Below are 13,867 nucleotides of genomic sequence, written 5' to 3' on the forward strand. Positions count from 1 at the left end.
ATCTGATTTTAAATCTCAGGTGACTGACTTCACCTGGAAATGACTAGATCAAAATTGCTGCCATCTGAAGAAAGCGTGTGAGGTGGAATTGAGTACAGACTTAGACAAATGCAACATGCTACAAATGTTTGTTATCTGAGGACAAGACTCAAAAATATCACATCTACCAGAATTACATTGCTGCAGTTATGTAAGCATATTGCACCCATAAGATAAAATGCTTTGTAGGCATAAAAAGGTGCTTTCAAAGAATATGTAATGAGATGAGAAAATGTTAAGTAAAAACATACATTAAGAACTTTGTATGTAATATAATTTCAACTTTGTTTATAATGTGTGTATGTTTATTTGGAGAAACAACGCTTGAAGGAAATACTCCAAAATACTGACAACAGTGATAAACTTATTAATAATTTAAATTTCGTTCTTTCCATTTTTCTGCATGTTTAGGGATTTTTTTGTCTTTTTAAAACAATGAACATATGTTGATGTTGTAATCAGACAATAGTATAAATGAAAAACGAAATAAGCCAAAGAGGTGAAGGAAGCACCAAGACTGCTGGGGCTTCCTCCAAAGCTGAGGTCGGAGCCTCATGACGCACAGATAAGAGGTTCTCATAAAGAAGGTGAGAAGGATACAATTTAAAAAAAAAGAAGCTGAGAAGGAGAAAGAGATGCACAGGGGGTCAACAAGAAATGACCACCAGGACCATCGTATTGGTAGCAACACTTGCCAGGAGAGGCAGCCGTGAGCAGCTTGCTCCACCCCTGCTCAATCTCATGAGGTTGTGCCTGGAGCCATTCCTTCCCTGGAGATAAGGAGCTCAGGAAACACAACCTGCGCTGAACTCAGCACCGTGCTTGAGGACACCTTTCTCTGTTGTTTCCTCGTGTGTACTTCTTTGGTCTGCTTCAGCGTATCCATCATATCGTACCTGGCCAACCTCACTGCCATATCTGTTGCCGACAAGAAGGAAATGAGGTCCTTCACCTACAGCCTGAGAGGGGCACGTGCAGACCACTTCCCTGCATTGGCTTCAGGACAAGACCCACTGGCCACAGGGAACCAACAGTCACTAGTGAAGTTTCTCCGTGTAAGTAAAGTATTGTTCCATCCAGTGCCTGTGTGAGTTGTGTCTTTCTTGGCAACCCTGACACCTGTAAACTGTGCAGTGGGTTGACATCCTGCTCCAGGTGGTAGGCAGCAGGTGTCACCTGCTTCACAGTTCTAATGGCTATGTGAACACTTCCTTGGTGCCAGATGCAGTGCTTGGTGTCTAAGCATCTCTGTGTCCTGATGAGACTACACTCTTGTTTATCCTTCCCTATTTCACAGTTGAGAAAATTGAGGCAGTAAGCATTGAGTAACCTGGCCAAGGCCACACAGCTCATACTGCAATGCTGAGACTCAACCTCAAATTTGTCTAGCTTTAGATCCTCAAACTGGAGCATCTCAGTCTTGCTGCCTCTTCCTCCCTCAAGAGCAAGTGGAAGTATCCAGGGTCAATTGAACAAACTCCTTCTTCACATTGTCCAAGTTTTGGCTGAGTTGCACACTGAGCAGCCTTCAGGGCCAGGTGAGGCTGTGATAAACAGCCTTCAGGGCCAGCCTGTGATAAACAGCCTTCAGGGCCAGGTGAGGCTGATAAAGCTTTTGCTTTAATCAGCTCCCAATAGATTGCCCCCCTCCTGCTCCTTCAGTGCTGGTGATTTGTCTCTTGAATTTAAATTGTTTGCTCTCCTAGGAAGCCTCATTCATTCATTCATTCATTCATTCATCTCTTTGTTAATCAATCCATCAAACTACAAGTAAGTCTTATTTTGTGCTGAGCATTGTGAAAGTTCACAGTCTACATTGTTACCCAACTAGTTAACCAGCCAGGAGTGAAAAATGGAACTTGTAGGTCAAATGACAGAGGAGGCACGTGTAAAATCCACCCCCAACATGCACCCCAAAAGTGTGGAGGTACCTGCTCTGTCTGAAGGCTTGTGTCTCCCCGCCATAATTCATATGTTGAACCCTAATCTCTAGTGCAGTAGTGTTGAGAGGTGGGGCATCTGGGAGGCAATTAGGTCATAAGGGCAGAGCCCTTGTGAATGGGATTAGTGTCTTTATAAAAGAGGCCAGGGAGAACTTGTTTGTTCCTTCTGCCACGTGAAGACACAAAGAAGGCATCATCTATGAGGAATGGGCCGTCACCAGACACTGAACCTGCTGCTGTCTTGATCTTGGACTTCCCAGACTCCAGCACTGGGAGAAATACATTTCTATTGTTTGTAAACTGGGTGTTTTGTTACAGCAACCCAAATGGACTGAGACAGCATCCAGCTACATACTTAAGTTTTAAGAACTTAGCTGAGCTCTAAAGCAGTAAGTGAAATTTCCAGGTGGCAGACACAAACTCAGTACAAGTGAATAAAATTAAAAACACATGACACACAGTCCAGGCATGGTGGCTCATGCCTGTAATCCCAGAACTTTGAAAGGCCAAGGTGGGTGGATCACTTGAGGTCAGGAGTTCCAGACCAGCCTGGCCAACACGGTGAAACCCAGTCTCTACTAAAAATACAAAACTTAGCAGGGCATGGTGGCAGGTGTGCGCCTGTAATCCCAGCTACTCAGGGAGGCTGAAGTACGAGAATTGCTTGAACCCAGGAAGCATAGGTTGCATTGAGCCAATATCACACCACTGCACTCCAGCACTCCAGCCTGGGTGACAGAGTGAGACTGCATCTCAACAACAACTACAACAACAACAACAACACATGATGCACAGGAGCAAGGTCTCCAAGGAAGTGGGGGCTTAGTGCCCCAGCAGAGTCATAGAGAGAGACAGCAGGATGGGGCAGGTTCAGATGTGTGATTCCTTGGAGCCTGGAGCCAGATACACCTGAACCTCTGTGAACAAAGATTATGCTTTGGGTTTTAAAGTTGGTATGTTACAGTATTTTGTTGTGCTTGCAGATACATTTTACATGGAAATGTGCATCTTACTATATTTCTATTAAGGAACTCAACACTTATACAGCTTGGTTTGGGTTCATTATCAAGGTGAATAAGCAGCTTTGCATAAACACTTTCCTACTACAAACATTTTAACAAATGCTTTTTTTAATAAACATTTTTAATCTTCAATGTTACAAGTCAACACTTTTTGAAACTATTATGACAAAAATTTCAATATTACAGGAAAATGAATCTTCTTAGCAAACAGATGTACACAGAAACTCAACTTTCTGAAGGCAAGTCATAAAATAAGTATAGATTGAACTCAAATTTTATGGTAATTGGTATGCAAATATTCCCCAGTGTTCTCCTAATCCATCTAACAAGATGTAATGGCTAGCTTATTGCTTGTCTTCTCAAAGCATCTGTGTCAACAGACTCCCTTTTTTTTTTTCAAGGTTCTTCATTAGCTGCTAGGCAAAGCCCATGTCTTCTGCTTCAGTTATATTTCCTAGCCAAGGCTGAATGAAAGAACATGGGCTTACTTATTTCTGCTTCTACAACTGGGATCTGAATATTTATGCCCACTGGGTGTGGGAGGCACCAGAACCTACGGGAGCTCTCCGTGGTGCTGGCCATGACATCAGCTGTGGGCCAAGCTGCCCTTCCTCTAGCCTTGATCTCACCTTGAATGCCCTTCATGACTCTAAGGCCAGCAATGATAGTGACTCAGATGCTGGCTTAATTGTCATGGTCTTGACCCCAGTCCTGGCCTTTGCCCTGTCCTGAACACTTCCTGTCCTTCCTTACTCTGAAGAACACTGATTGCCACTGTGCTCCTCCTAGACCCATTTACCCAGTCCATCCTATTCTGCCCACTTTTGCAGCCCCTCCCTGAAGGTTTACCAGAAGTTTCAGGGCTCCTCTATGACAGGTCCCCTCCAAGGGCCATTCTCTTTCCTTCTTTTTCAGACCGTTCCATCTTTTCATGTCCCATCAGCAAGTCGCTCCATTATTCCATGTCCTGGACCAGAGCCAAAGTCTGAGCTAATATTGTGTTGTGTCAATTCTGAGTCCCATGTCTGAGTCTCACCTCCCCAAATAAACTGGGTTCTTGAGACAGGGAACCCCTCTTCCTTGCATCCTCTTGCTGTGGTTGGCACAGAGCTGGGCACACTGGGGGCTCTGGCTGCACAGACTGATTGGATGATTGATGAGTAATTGCTAACGGCTAATTCTAACCAGGTATGAGGAGCTGAACAGGGGCTGCCGTCTTCTCCGCCTTCCTCCACCTGCAGGAGTCTCTGTCTGTCTTGGGCATGGATCCTATGCTGCCCGAGTGTGTAAATTAAGGAATAATAGAGCTGCAGAAGCATAAGCCCTCAGTGATGGGGAATGTGTTTGTCTGCTAAGAAGCAATTTCAGTGAAAATTAACTCCATTTCAACAGAAAGAGTGAGGCTTGGCATAAGCTGGCCAATCCCAGAGGACAATAAAATTACTTTGTCAAAGCTCTGCTTGCTTAAATTAACCAAGCGAGCACTCCAGGATCCTGGCTAGATACAGCAAGTAACTAGGTTTTAATGAACAAAAATAGCTTCTTGGATAAATGAGAAAAATAAACCACAGCCTACCTCTAGCACAAGTACACATGGTGGCTGTCTCAAGGACACTTCCCTCAAGGTTATGCATGGCCATGAGTATCCTGTACAGTTTAGAACCATCTACATGTTGGCATTGGCTGTGCATCCTTGGGACTTGTTCTTGGTCATTGATGTCCTATCTGCTCTGTCTACACTGGCTTTGCCCTTGAGAACTATGTTCTTGGCCATAGTGTTGTGGACAGTGAATCCTTTTTGGTTTTAGACTCATGACTATGGACTGGCCACTCAGATCCTGGGAAACACTGGCCATTTCCCCCATGACTGTCTTCTTGGACAGCCACGTCCAGGACAATTGCCTGTCTTCATCTTGTCTTCTACATTGTGGCTTTAATCCATCCTGCCTGGTCAGCTGTGTTCTGGACAGCTGCTATACTGATTGTGCCATCCAGATCTATGACACTGGCTGGCTGTGCTTTGGCCTTAGATAGTTAAGTCCACCTGATTAGACTACTGATGACTGTGTCCTGACTGACCACATTTTGGAAAGTTGTCTATACAGATTGGTAAAACATCTGGTCAAGCCCCCTCTCCATGTTAAATTTTTTCTGGTTACTCATCTATATCAGTCAAGGTTACACCAGAGAAGTAGAACTAGTAAGACGTGTGTGTGTGTGTGTGTGTGTGTGTGTGAGAGAGAGAGAGAGAGAGAGAGAGAGATGGAGAGAGGGAGATTGATTTATTAATACTAGGATATATTATTTATATGTATATTATTAAAGGATCATTAACACTAGGAGATTTATTACAAGCAATTGGCTTATGTGGCTATGAGGACTGGCTGGCAAATCTGGAATCCACAGGGAAGGCCGTCAGGAAGGGCAGGCTGGAAACTGCAGCAGGAACTGAAGCTGCTGTCTACAGGTAGAATTTCCCCTTCCTCAGAGAAACTTTGGCTCTGTTCTCAAGGCTTTCCACTGATTCGATGAGGCCTATGCAGCTCATTCAGGATCATCTCCTGTACATAAAGTCAACAGATTGCAGACGTTAACCACATCTACAAAACACCTCCCAGCAGCACCTGGGCCCATGTGTGACTGAATCACTGGGCACTCCATGTGAGAAGGGCTGCCACCGCTGGTCCCCTCGTTACAAAGGTGGGTCTCCTTACTGTTCACCTGAATAAGATAGAGTCTTCTTCTGACGCTTGGTAAGGCCAATTTCATCAGCCATGGTTGGAGGCGAGACCTGGGGTTTTGGTCAGCTCTGCTTCCTCCCTGACACACTCACTAAACATTGTCCATTGTCCATCTATACATGACTTTAGGGATGTTTGGTGTCGCTGTTGGCCAGCACCCTGGTCTCCAAGTGGAATTTTGTTAGTCTGAACTTTTCCTCCAGATATATCACATGGCTGTGTCCTACCCACACTTCTGGGGACAATTTAGAAAGGACATGGGCTATGTTCTTAGCACGTCTCTGACACAGAAAGCCAAGCTTGCCTTCACGGCATAGCGACATTTGTATTTGTGGCTCTGATGCAGCGAATTCCATGGCCATAGAAGAATCTGAGTCTGTCCACTGCCTGCAGTTCCCTCCTGTCTTCCGTTCATTCATTCATTTGTTCATTCACTCATACAGTGAACACTGTCACACGGCCACCACAAGACAGGCCCTGCTCCAGGCCCGGGAGACCCAGCAGTGAACAGGGCACAGAAATGCCTGCTCTCAGGCTTCCATTCTCCCAGGGAGAGGGAGTTCACGAATGAATGAGATCTGTCTGGTGGCGAGAAATGTTGTGGAAAATCATAAAGCAGGGTTAGAAGGACAGAGGATACCTGGGGAATGGTCCCCTCATTAAGCAGGGTGGTTAGAGTACATCTCTAGAGAATGGAACATTTCAACAAGAAGGGGAAGAAGACAAGAACCAAGTCATGCTGTTATGAGATAGGTGGGGGACATTCCAGCCAGAGTCCAAGGCCAGAAAATGCTTGGCATGGTCCAGGGACAGCGGGGCTGGGCCAGTTTAGAGTGCATGAAAGGGAAAGAGAGGGACAGCTGGGGAAGAGGAGGTCATAGAGGCAGCAGCAGACAGGGCTTGACAGCCACTGTGAGCCTGAATCTGCTCTGAAGGAGACGGGAGCTATCAGAGCGTGCAGACACTGGGACATGTCCCCTTCCGACAGAGCTGCTTAGTATCTGGTTGGGATTGCTGGCTGCTGAGGACCACAGTCAAGCTGTCCCCAGGCATCGCCCTCTGCTGAATGGAGCTGCCTCTATCAAGCCTCCCCCTTCCCTGGAAAGTGCAGGGCTGAAAGGCCCAGCCCCTTCCCCTCAATATGGGACATGTTCTAAGCCCACTCCAGCCCCAGAGCTCGGTGAGTTTGGCAGAGGCCCTCAGTGAGACTGCACTGCAGCCAGCTCCTCCTCTGTCCAATTCTCCGGCCTCCTGAGGAGGCTCCTGCCCACCGTCAGGGAGGCTCCCCCACTCCCTGTGCTGCTTTCCATGCCAGGGGCACAGCACCCTGTGCTCTTAGAAGAATGCATTGATGTGGTCTTTAGTGTTTCCTGCACACCACTCCACCTGTGCTCTGTTCAGCACACATCTCTGAGTGACAGTGTGTGGCTACCCCTTTTCTTAGCTTAAGGACCAGTGCTGATCTCCCTGCTGTAGTATATTTCTGGGTGTTCATGCTGGATTCCCCCACTCCCAGAAGCAGATCCTTACTGGGACTGCCCCAGAATCGGGGTATCTCCCCAGTGGAGATTCCATTTACAGGTGGGATTGAAAACAGGAAATGACTGTCTGCACAATAAGGACTTACCATGTCCCCCACCTTCACTATGACCATAACTTGCACAGTACCCACTTCTTGGTGGAGAAAGTGCAGCTGTCAATCAAAAAGACAAGCAGGTTCTGATTAGAGACATGCCTGCAGCCCTCCACAGCCATTCCTGTGAACTGTCCTAGCAGGCCTCCAATATGCTGCTTCCACAGAGAAGTCTGTCTTGGAGGGAGTGCCTACAATATACAAACAACAGATCACATTAATAAGAAAACATAACCAACCAAATAGGAAAATGGCCAAAGGATATGAGTTTACTGAAAAGGATATAGATAGGCATCTGCCATAAAAAAAGGTGCGCAACCTTACTAGTAATCAAGGAAATGCAAATTAAATCAACGATGAGATATTGTTTTATTCACCTACATAACTGGCAAAAATTAGTTTGATAATCTCATGAGCTGTCAAGGTGGAAGGAAATTGGCTGTTCTCATGCCCTGTGAAAATGCATGTGTCTCAGGGCCCAGTAACTTCACTTCTGGTTTTGGTTCCCCAGAGAACCCATGGTGCCTAAGGTGGCACATCCAGGGATGTTGCAAGTGGACGCTGGAAATAAGGGCATTTCCGTCAACTGGGGAAGGGCTAACTAAGATGTTTTGTAATCACACAATAGAATATTGCACAACAACAACAACAACAAAAACCCTTTATCTACCCATATCAACATGGAAGAATGTTTTTGAGGTCTGGAAGGACACCATCAACTTCATAAAAGTAATTGCTTTGGGGAGTGCACCAGGGTAAGAGGTTGTTCAAAGGGAATTTGGGGCTTATCTGGAATCTTTCGATTGTCTTAAAAGACAGCATCTTGATGTATTTCTTGTGTGATTAGAAGATAATGTTTGGAGTCTGTCTTGGGCATACATTTTCCTCCCCCACTGTCTTGTCTCCTGTCCTCAAGCAGGGAGCTCCTCTGCATTCAGCACCAGCTAATGGACAGCCTCCTCATACCCTCCATCCCCTATTTTTATGAGACACTCAGGGCTCTTCAGTTCACACCCATTTTTGCCCGGCCAACCACCCCACAGACCAACATGGAGAATATCTAAAAATACTTCAGACCATGCCACTAGCTATTGCTGAGGAAAAAACTGCCCCAAAACTTCATGCCTTAAAGCAATCACTGATTGTTTTTGCCTTACACATTTGTGAGTTGGTTGGGAAATGCTTGTGGTTTGGGCTAGGTCTGTCTGAACTTGGCTGGCTCACTCTATGTCTGCAGTCAGTGGGTGGGTGGCCAGCTGGCTGGCTGGTCTGAAGTGGCCTCACTCCCATCAGCTGGAGCAGCAGGAATAGCAGGCCCTGGATAGCTCACTCTCTGGTGGGCAGGCCCAGGGTTGTCTGAGCAAAAGGCACAGGCATCCAAGAGCAAGTGGAGTAAGTACAGCCTCTTGAAACCTAGCTCAGAGATGGCACACTATGGTTCCCATCACATTCTGTTGGCCAAGTCTTGACTCACGGGGCAGGAAAATAGACTCACCTCTTAATGGGAGGTGTGCAAAGTCACAGGCGAAAGGCAAGGCTTTAGGCAGGAGTGAAGAGTCATACTCATTTGTTTCAACCAAAACCAAGAGGGCCATGCTCCCTGACCATGTTGTTGGTCTACATCCTTCACTTCCCCCAGTGAGCACAAACTCAATGCATTAATTAGTCTAGAACACACCCTGTGACAGCTGCTGTGGCTTCCACCCCTGCAGTGTCCTTGTGCCATTGCCATTCTGACAGTCTGGCAGGCCTAAAGGTGCTACAAACCACTAAAAAAGACCCACCAGGGCACTCTCTAGGGGAGCAAGAAAAAATGCAAGAATTTTGCAGACCTCACACCATTCCTTGCAGCAGATGTCAGCAGCCTCCATCCTGCTCACCTATCTCCCCATAAACAAACCCTCTCAGGTGGAAGCCAGAGAGCTCTCCAGAGGGATGGAGGGACTCTTTAATGCCATGGCATATGACTCTGCACCCCCTCTACCATCCGTGTGCACCAAGGCTCCTACTCTTGTTGTACCTGGCTGCCCTCCATCCAGGAGCCAAGTAGGGAAGCTGTATGTGCTGTCCTAGCAGGCCTGTCACATCACCTTTGCCAGCTGCTGCTCCAGAAGCACCTGGACTGAATGGCAGCTAGGGGAACTCCCAACCAGCCCTGAAGTTAGTTCATCCCTAGTTCTCAGGGCCAGTCAGCAGAGAAGCACACACTGCAGATCCAGGGAGGGTAGCCTTCAAAGGAGTCTATGTCCAGTTCCAGTCCTATTGCCCTGGGCAGCCCCTCCTGCTATACATCTCAACTGACTGTTCTCTGCTATCCACAGATCAATCACTTCCCCCTTGGCCCACCCAGCACTGCCGTGGAATTGGCTGGGGTGGCTGAAGGTCTAGCCCAGTGAGAAACACCAAATGCTACACCCCAGCCTTTCTAGGACAAGTTCCTTCAGTCACTCCATGGTTAAGATCTGACCTTTTAAGTCAGATCTGAAAGAAACTGGAAGGGTCCCTCTGGACTGGTCAGGGAGGATGCCTGGATCTAGAAGCCTAGCCTGCCCTTATCTCTGCTACCCATTCCTCACATGTCCTGAGTTGACTCTTTCACATGGGAGGCACTTGGGCCTTGCATGGACCTTCCTCCCATGGCCTAGGAAGCAGTCCTGGGTGTAAGAGGCTGGAGCCCTGTGCCAAGAACCAGGACTTGGGTCCAAATCCCAGCTCTATCATTTATTAGCTGTGTGACCTTAGCAACTGTCTTTACCTCTCTGAGCCTGAAAAAATTGGTGTGAGTAGAAAGTGCCCAATAAATGTTTGTGAGCTCTAGATATAACAATTTGCCATGAATTTTCTTTAAACCAAGATTCCATGGCTTTCAAAAGTTTGGGAATCCCTGGTGTAATGCCACAGTTTCTTTTTATAAGTTTTTGGCCTCCTTGCTGTTCAAAACATGATTCGCAGAAAGGAAATGTGAAAAGAGAAATAGCCCAGAGGAAAAAAAAATCTGCAGCATTAGGGCAAACTGCTGGGTGACAGCTTTGAAATGAAGCCACAGGGCTGTTAATTGCATTCACTTTGCCCCAGGGCCTGTGCTCCCCTCTCTTCTCTGGTTTGGGATCAATGTGAGGGATGGCGAATGGGATTAAGGAAGGCAGACTTTGATTAGGCCATCAGACAGGTAAAAAGGTATTGAGCTGACTCCGTTACTTGTCACTAGATACAATTAACTGGTGCAATTCTGTATGTGTGTGTGCATGTGTGTGTATGTGTGTGTTCTTTGCCTCTATCTCTGTCTCTCTCCTCTCTCCCTCTTTCCTTTGCCCCCAACTTTATCCCATTTGATAAAGCATGTGCACTCACACAAAAGACTTACTAGGGACTTCCTCTCAGAATCCAATGTTCAATGTATAACCAAATTTCCATAGTGGTGAACTCTGGGGGCTCTGTTCATTTCACACACGTTTACTGAAAATCTACTCTATGCTGAGCAAATCTTACAGATGATAGAGATAGAGCAGGGAACAAAACAGATGGTGCTGCTGTCCTTATGGTGCTTCTGTACCCTAAGACCCAAACAGGCAATTGACAAAGGGTAAACATCTCACATGAAGTAGTCATGAACACTCTGAAGAAAGTAATTAGGGCAAGAAGATGGAGAGTGAATGGGAAACTATTCCAGATAAGGTAGTCATGGAAGCCCACAGTGTACTCAGTCAGTGAGCATTTCCCAAGCACCTACAGCATGTCCAGCTCTGGATGGGAGCTCTGGGGAACTCCAGAGAAGAGACACGAGCCCTACTCTACAGCTTTGTTGGAGAAGCAAAGCTTGTGTACCCAAGAGTGAGAGAAGTCTGAGACAGGACACCTGGTCAGATTGTGTGGATTAAATGTAAGACTAGATACAGGAGAGGAAAGCATTTGTAGGCTGGAAAATTGGAGGAAAGAGGGTAACACTGATGGAACAGAACAGCTGGAAAAAGGGAGCCCTTTTTCTCCTGCACAGAGGGTAAAGGAGAACTCAGATTTAAATGTGTTGAGCCAGAAGTGAAGGAGGTTAGCAATTGCTGACATAGCCCTAGCTATGGATGAACAGCTGCTATTCTGGCACAGACTGGGGGATTTACAAGCGTCTTATTATGTTAGGTTTGCTCAAGCCTGTGAGAAAACCAGGACCAAATTAAGCAATAGTTATTGGCAAACAATCTAAATTAATGAATGATGCATGTAAGTGTGCCTGAGGGTTGCATTTCTTTAAATCTTGTTCTAAATGGTGACTTTGATGCAGGCCAAGCCTTGCATCAGGCACTTCACATACATGATCTCTTTTAATCCCTGTAGCAACAGCTGAAGGAGTACTATTATTATCCTTATTTTGTAGATAAAGAATTTGAGGCTTGGAGAGACAACATAACTTGCCCATGTTTCTTTTCTTAATTAAATAAGAACCCACTGAATACTTACAAACACAGTTAGTAAAACACAGGACCAGGATTCAGACCTAGGTCTGTCTGATTCTAAAAACCTTGTTCTGATCCATTGCACTAAACCTGTTTTCACAAATAAGCTTCATTTTAAAAAATACAGTTAACACTTATGCTGAGCTAAATTCACAGAATTCTACTTTGTTTTGTAATAAGCAAGAATTACAGAAGAATGTCTTATAACTCAGGGTCAATGTGGCAGGGTCGTCTATTGCCCCCATTAGCAGGCCTGGTGCTGGAAAAGAAACTGCAGCTTCTGGACTGTTTACGTTTAAGATGCAAAGCTGTGGAGTGATGGCAGATATACCTCTGCTTTGCTTGAGATAGGTACCATGCCTCATGGGGTTTGTGACAAAGTGGCTTGCTCAGGAAAGAGGGCTACAGAGGGTGGCCAAGCTGAAATTTGGGTAAAGACAATGAAATGAAGCCAGATCACAGAATCTCCTACCGTAATACCTAATGAAACAAATTAAATAGTAAAAACAAAAGGGAAAAATCTATTTAAAAGGTAAAAATTGATGAGCAGAAACCTACAAAGAAATAGAAAAACCACACTTCATGAAATCACTTTTACCTGCCAATGCCTCTGTAGGTAGACCCACCAAGCCCAGTGCCACTGTAGATCTTAAAACAGTCTTGTAACTTGGCTCCAGTTCCTCTCCACTGATGTCTTAAAGCACTGTCTTGCCAGCCCAAGGACCCAGAAGGAGACCTGCTTGTCTGTACCACCAGAGACAAGGCTGCAGAACTTAATCTCAGCTGTGGACTCTTAAGCTTCTTTATGACTCGGTTCCAGCCCCTCTCAGCCATGGCCTGAGGCCAGTGTTGCCTGCCCAGGGACCTAACCACTGACCCAGTGGAAGGCTTCCAAGGAACTTGGAGGAAGCCACACCTATCCACATACTTAGTACCAGACCCACTGTCTGTGGACCCTGAATCAGACTCCCATCCCAGCACCAGCCCCTACTTACCAAGGTCCTAAAGGCAATCCAGGCCACCCAGGGACCAGACAGGATTTACAATCCTTCAAACCCCTGGTAACAGGCTGCTGACTTTTTGCCAGCACCAAAGCCCACTAGCCGCAGACCCCACTGCAGATGCAACAGTATCCACATAATCCAGGTGAAATCCCACTTGGCTACAACCCCAGAAGCAGTCCCATGAGGTCAGGGACCCAGGGGGAGGTCTTCATCTGCCAAAACCTGTCTATAAAGACTAAAGAGGTGTTTCCTCTTTCAAATTCACAAGGCTACGCAGATGACAAAGAATCAAGCAAGTGTGACACCACCAAAGAAACTTAAAGCTTTAGTAATTGGCCCCAAAGAAATGGAGATCTATAAATTTCCTGAAAAATAATTCAAAATAAACATCTTATAGAAGCTCAGTGAGAGGCAAGACAATACAGACAACTAAATGAAATAAGAAAAAAATGCATAAACAAAATGAGTTTAATAAAGAAACAGGAACCATTAAAACGAACCAAACAGAAATACTGGAGCTAAAGAATAAATGAAAGAACTAAAAAATACAAGAGAGTTTCAACAGCAGTTTCAATCATGCAGAAGAAATAATCAGTGAAGTCAAAGACAGGTCATTTGAAAATAGCCAACCAGAGGAACAGAAAGAAAAATGAATGAAAAAAAAGTGAAGTATAAGACACCTATGGGACACCATCAAGAGGATAAATATACAAATTATGGGAGTCTCAGAAGGAGAAAAGAGAGGAAAGAGACAGAAAACTTATTTAAAGAAATACTGGCTTTAAAAGAAAAAAAATCCCAAATCTTGGGACAGACATCCAGATGCATGAAGCTCAAAGGATCCCACGAAAAATTAACCCAAAGAAGAATATTCCAAGGCACATTCTAATCAAATTGTCAAAAGACAAAGACAAAGAGAACCCTGAAAGCAGCATAAAAAAAGAGACTTATCAATTACAAGGGAACCCACATAAGGCTATCAGTGGACTTCTCAGCAGAAAACTTGGAAGCTAGTTTGGGAATTAGATGATATTTTT

At 45.5% G+C, this 13,867-nt stretch overlaps 1 protein-coding gene across 12 annotated transcripts in view; it reads right to left on the reverse strand.

Moving 5' to 3' along the window:
• Nucleotides 1-13,867, reverse strand: part of PRR20G (proline rich 20G) — a 140,114-nt gene that overhangs the window by 33,854 nt on the left and 92,393 nt on the right. For 5 of the 12 annotated variants that reach the window (XR_010111646.1, XR_008624863.2, XR_008624864.2 and 2 more), the window contains 2 exons: nucleotides 7,373-7,569; nucleotides 5,157-5,565 (listed from right to left, as the gene is read on the reverse strand). The exons of 1 other annotated variant lie outside the window; for it this stretch is intronic. The gene's annotated coding sequence lies outside the window, so the exon portion shown is untranslated. 6 more of the 12 variants (XR_004670708.3, XR_008624866.3, XR_008624868.1 and 3 more) reach the window with 5 other exon arrangements.

The sequence above is a fragment of the Pan paniscus genome, chromosome 2, assembly GCF_029289425.2.
Source record: "Pan paniscus chromosome 2, NHGRI_mPanPan1-v2.0_pri, whole genome shotgun sequence".
NCBI classification, from domain to species: Eukaryota; Metazoa; Chordata; class Mammalia; order Primates; family Hominidae; genus Pan; species Pan paniscus.